Raw genomic sequence first — 6607 nt, forward strand, 5'->3', positions numbered from 1 at the left:
TAGATAAGGTGCAATCAGTCGGACAAACAGTGGCCCAGTGCTCATTCAGTAAATGCACAGCTAAACAGATGTGTTTTGAGTCTGGATTTAAATGTGGCTACAGTTGGAGCACCTCTGATCTGTTCAGGAGACTGGCTAAAAGCTAAAAGCAGACTCTCCTTGCTTTGAGTGAACTCTTGGTATTTCTAACTGACTTGATCCTGCTGATCTGAGTGATCTGTTGGGTTTGTATTTAATCAGCATATCTGCAATGTATCGAGGTCCTAAGTCATTGAGTCATTTATAAACAAGTAATAGAACTTTCAAATCGATCCTAAATGTAACTGGAAGCCAGTATAAAGACCTGAGGAGACATGTTATATGGAGTGATGAATCACGATGCTCTGTCTAGCAACGAGTCTGAGTTTGGAAGGGTGCCAGGAGAACAGTACTTACCTGACTGCGTTGTGCAAAGTGTAAAGTTTGGTGGTGGTGGGGGGGGGGGATTATGGCGTGGGTTGTTTTTTAGGGGTTGGGCTTGGTCCCTTAGTAACAGAAGGAAAAGATGCTCAAATGTGGTGCGTAACACACAATAATGAAATAGATATCTTCAAGTCTTTATTTTAAACATAAACTTAATATGCAATGATGTACACATACGTAAATGTGCAAAACATTCCCTTTTCTGTTTGGGAAGTAAATAACCACATTTGTGTATATCCATTCTACTGATCTCTGTTGCTAATGGCAAAGGTGAGTGATCTCAGGCTTGGCTGGCTCACGTCTATCTCTGGGTGGAGCTGATGTTTAGGGTTGTCACTCTGCCCTCATCAACTCCGGCTACATGAACAATAGAAATGCTGTTACCCTCTCTCGCTCTCTCTCCTAACCTCTCTTTCTCACTGGGCAGGTATTTCCTGAGGGAACATGGGCCATTATCACAGCTGAAGGGGAGTCAGGTTTCTCCACTAGACTTACTGACCCTCAAATCAATACCTGCCTCTGAATGCATGGGTCTTTGCCAAGCTGCTCGCCCCCTCAACTGTGGGAGCCCACTTTGTCATGCTCAATATGGCTGTCTCTTTCTGAAGCCAGGGCAGGATGCAGGCTTGGGGGCCCTAGAAAAGACTCAAGAGGCCCCAGAAAAGCCTAAACAAGAAACATTGAAAACGAAGGAGGAAGGAAGAGAGGAGAAAGCCTGGATACAGGTATGCAGCTGCTGGTAGGTTGAAGTTACAGGTTGAGAAGTTCACAGCAAATGGCAGTTTATCATTCAGTACTGTTAAAAATGTTGAGCATTGGAAATGAAATGCTGAAAAACTCTTGGGATGGAAAGTTCTATAATTTAGTTTCCCAATGATAACAAATGAACCCTTATTGTAAAGTGTTACCACTTTTCTAATAAAAATGTCATATTAAAGGGTTACTTCAGTGATTTAGCATTAAGCTTTGTATCAGTAGAACCCCGGTAGCTTATTAAAATTATGATACTTTCCCCCCTCATGTGCTCCTGAGACGAGAGAATTATGCATTTTATTTTTGGAAAAAATCCTCCGATGATGCAAATATCATCATTTTGCATCATCTGAGGATTTTTTGGCCAGAGCCTAAAGACTACAGTCAGTATAGAGAGAGCTATTTCCGCATGTTTTGTTAAAATGTAATCACAGAATGTAAATGTGCACGGCTCGGCCTCGGGCATTCATAACGGAGCGGTGCAGAGAAAAGTGAGTGTTTCAACTTTTTTGTGAATTCCTTTGAAAGTTTAGCATTCATATGCAATCTGAAATTGTGCCAGACTGGACACGCACTGTAAATGACTGCTGCGCTTACCTCCGCTCTGAGCTCTTGTGATGAATGAAATCTCTCCTGCTGCAATTGTCCCGTGTCTTTCTTTCGGCTCACTCACACATTATTAAGACACATTCATTTTTTAATTGTAGTGTTTATTCTCTAACTGAAGGAAATGATTGTATTACTAGGAAAATCAATGACGTTGGTGGTGGTTCCAGTGCCACAGTGTTACATAAGTAGCCGTGGCATTGGAGTGGCCTTGTTGGGCAGCAAAGCAAGTGCATTCTGGGAGTTGTTGTCTTTCATCCCTGTGAGACCAAAATACATTTTCACAGTCTAGAAGGCACCAAATTCATATATAATTTCACGCTTCCACTACATTAATGACTAATCAATGACTAATTAATGACTATTATTGCTAAATCACTGAAGTAACCCTTTAACTTGTGTTCAGTTCCTTTGAAGGCAAAAAGCTCAGATTGATATTCAACATGAACCCAAATTCATCTAAGAGGACCCTTTTGATTCATGACTCATTTTCAGGGGCAGAGAGGAGTCAAAATATGTATCCCCTAACATTTTTCTTATATTCCTTATATAAACAAGGATGATGTGACACAACCCCCAAATATCTGCAGCACTGATAATAGCGATGGAGAGGCTCGTTGGTTGGTGTTGTGGGAGTACGGACTGTAAAGGTGGGTGAATCATATTGCTGTCAAAAAAGGAAAAGAAACAGAGTCTTTCCAGATGTGCATTTTGGTCTTTGTCTATGATGAAGATGCAGCTATCTGGACATCGTAATCCCAAATTGGCCTGGCGCCCAGAACTTCCCCCTATGATTAATGGGGCATCTGTGGAGAGATGGAGTCATGTTGAGGGGGTACTCTCCTGCCCTTAGCTGATGCAATAGGGACAGGTGCTGATTTAGTGCAGTTATTTACAATACAAAACTGGAAGAAAAAAAAATTACGAGGGCATATTGCATGTTAAAACGACTACATTTTTAAGCTAGAATAGCCTATATAAAAGATTTTCTCAAGAATGGGTTCCTCTGGGCTCTTAAGAGGGTAATCAAACAATCCCTGCATATGTAAGCAGTGACAGGCTCTATTCTCACATTACAAGGAAAATATGACAGAGATCAATGTTTCAAATCTACGGTGCCATGCGGGGATAGGAGATCTCAGTAGACAGTAAATGATCTTGTTACATTTTGTCGGAGAACATCTATAAATTGCCGAACGGTTTCAATCAGCATTTCTGTCTATTGCAAATCAAAACAAGAGGAAAACATATTGAATATGCTTGTAAAATGAGCGCTATTAAAACTCTATGTTTATAAAACATAATGGACTTTGTACATCTGATAGATGGCCCAATTATCTCACTTATTAATGTCCTGGCACAAAATATAGGGCAATTAAATGACTTTTAACAAGTAATAATAACTATGGCTTTTGAGTTTTTATGGAGACAGAATGAAATGACTCAAACACTTAGAAAAGCTCATTGGAAATGGATGTCTGCCAAAGAGTTGGCTCTTAGATTATGCTTAGGTTTTTAGTTTTGTAGCAAAACTATTTTTCCCCCTCACAGAAACTTTCACATGAAATCACAAAATCTTGACTATTTTATAAAGACTTTGATTATATTGGTCCCTATATACAGTTTTATCAGATATTATTAAACTGTAGAAATAATTGCTGAAAAATGCTAACATTCCTATTTCCAACCAATCCAATTCAGCATCAAATTTTGGTCAGGTTTACTGTGAATTAGATATTTAACTGATTCTACAAACATTATGATAAGAAGTTCACACGGCAGCAAAGGCCAAGCTAAAGATACAATTTTTTTTTGCTGCTCCAAAAGCGATAAAATAACAATAAAAAAACGCAGCATTCACATATCCAAGGTGGTTGATGTCCTTCTGAAAAAAGGTAACACTTCATTTTCCTTCCTCTCCCAAACCCCAGAGGTTCTCTCAAAAAATGTCAGCCGAACATCTGGACTTAATATGCAAGAAATAACCAGGAATAAAATAATTCAGCACTATTCCTGAGGAGCTTCGAACAGTTGAATACTGTGGGAAAAGGGCAGATCATGATGATTTAACTTTCCAGAGGCAGACTCTGTCAATCTCTCAGGCGACACCAACTGTTGTCATGTTCTGCAGATTAACCGCTGCACATTCCCCTTGAAATTTAAGGACACAACCCATAACCACCTCATGGTTTGTGCATTAGCGTCTCTTGCTTCTCTGGAATGGTCGTTTGTGTTGCATATTTCTTTTCCCCCCACGTTTTTCAATCCATTTTACCTTTTTCCATGAAGGCTTGCTGAAGATTTTGATTTGTGATGGAGTGGAAATGTATTTTCTGTTGGCCTGTGTTTTGTTTCCTGTTTTGTCTCTAAGCACCCTGTTTTGTATCTGTATCATTTCATATAAATGCTGAATCAGATACTTTGTTCCCATAATGTCTGCCAAGAGATACTCTTACCTAGAATTGTTTTCTTTTAAGCATACGTGTAATTCATCGTTTACATTTGCAGAAATCAAATTAGCATTCAGTTATTTTATGATTGGCCTCCGTGTGTCAGATTGTATTTCACCTTGGTGCAGATGCCTGAGGCCTTAACTTTATTTTGGAGGCGTTTGCTTTTAGCCAACTGCCATTCTGGTGCACGGGGTTAGCCTTGGAGATGGGCGGGTACGTGCATGTCTTTTGGCCCTCAGTAAAATTAGCCCATCATATTGAGTGTTGACAGAAATGCTGAGTGCAGAGGAGCTGTAGAGGGATCCTGAAGGTGACATGGCCCCATCTGTCAGAGTGCAGGACCAGCTGCTGCTGTCAGGTAGGGCCTTCTGCGGTAAATCACCACTGCGCCCTGGTGGGAGTGGCCTGCTCCTTTCTCCCTTACTTTGTTCTGATGGGGAAAGCAGGCCCCAGCCTCGCCAGAAAGCCAAAAGGAATTCAGTTAACTGTCTCAGGACTCAAGGGGGTCAACTTTCAATCCCAAATGCATCTGCAGAAAAACTGGCCTGTGTCACAGAACAGGAAATTGTTAGATGAAGACATTCTTCACTCTCAAACATATCCTGTTTTCTGGATTTTTTAAATAGTAATATAGAGTAACATAATATATACTGTATTTGTATGACATTTGAAAGAGTCAGCCTGAACAAAGCATTTTTGTTTTATTAAACTGACTGACATCCACTGAAACAATAGTATCGATAAAGATGTCCCGACATCTGAATCTTCAATTCATTTCAGATGTCAATTTGAATCAATTCTTCCGCCTTTGAGTATATCTCAGTTATGTCAATTTTCCTTACACGAGAAGAGAATATCTCCCAGCTTAAGCTGTAAACAAACTGTTGTGAACATTCCTTTGCATCTATTCATTTAATTAGTAAATATTACATGTCTGAGCCATTTAATAACTGGAGCCTAAACAAATCCCTGAGAAATCAAATTTCCCATTATCTTGTTTTAGTTTTTTAATAAAAAGCAGTCAATGAATGTACTATGACAAACATACTGAAACTTGCAGGACTCAAAACTTCCTCACCAGTACAAAATAAAGACAATTTATTGAAAATCTAAAAACTTAAAAGTCTTTTTTGCTTACATGAAAGAGATTATCTCCCAGCAAATGCTATGGTATAGAAAACTATACCATATTGTCTCTGTGTAAACACAGATTTGTAAAAATGATGACATCATGCACATATATTATGTGTTCAGTCTGTAGCCTTGTAGTGTTTCTATACAAAGTGACATCGCCAGCTACTGGCATGGCATGCGTAATACAGCGTCGTTTTCGTAGATCTGTGAGAACTAGGGTCATTTTGACAATGTTGTCGTCTGTACGTGAAAATTGCAATCTATTTTTATTACATCATCATGTAAACATACCCTAAGTTAAATGATTCAGTGAATGATCCATCAGACTGATTCAAATGAAGTCAGTAAAGTCATTGACTATAATTGACGTGAACTTTTGCTCATTGAGGAGTTCAAGAATTGTGTTCAAGAATCTGCTTCATACCTAAATGAACAAAAAGTTAATACTGTGCTACAAGCAGCCATCTTGGCAGACGCGTAAGCATCAATGCATAAACCTGTGTTTTTAAAGTATTCATGGGATTCTGGATACAGTTCACTAAAGAAAATTTTCAAAATAAGGCCTAACCCTTCTAGTCTGAAATTTTATAGAGAGTATGGCTATTTTTATAAAGTGAGACAGATGCCCTTTCTCGGGGCTAGATAATATGCTTTAGCTTATTCTTCTGTAATTGTTACATAATATCAGTGGAGTTTTATATACTTGCAACAGGTATCTAATCTATTAGATATAGACTTTGTCCAAAATCCTAGGCAGCTGACTCGTTGCCTCGTGCCTTATGAGACAATGACTTGTAAGGCAGCGTTTTTTTGTGCATGAAGGCACCTCATGAAAATAATTTCGGACAGACTTCTAAGGCAGTGTAACAGTTTAATGATCTACAGCAAAATAGAGAGAGCTTTGGTGAGAACTAAACAAATATTTGTTAACTACATTAGTAATTTCTTGCTAGTTGGTAAAAAACATACATTTACACACAAACTGACCAGCAAACGCAACTGTCTATCTTTTTCCCCCCAAATCAACTGTCACTGAATGGAAAGCAGATTGTGGGATATCAAAGGCAGTGAAGGACACATGTATACTGCCTTAAAAAAATTGATCAGATGAAGGTATCTCAGGAGACAGGAAGTGAAGCAAACATTAGATTCGGAGGTGGATTGATGCCTTTCTGCCCTGAAATGTGTCCTGCAAAGGC

Source organism: Pseudorasbora parva, chromosome 3, assembly GCF_024679245.1.
Source record: "Pseudorasbora parva isolate DD20220531a chromosome 3, ASM2467924v1, whole genome shotgun sequence".
Lineage (NCBI taxonomy): Eukaryota > Metazoa > Chordata > Actinopteri > Cypriniformes > Gobionidae > Pseudorasbora > Pseudorasbora parva.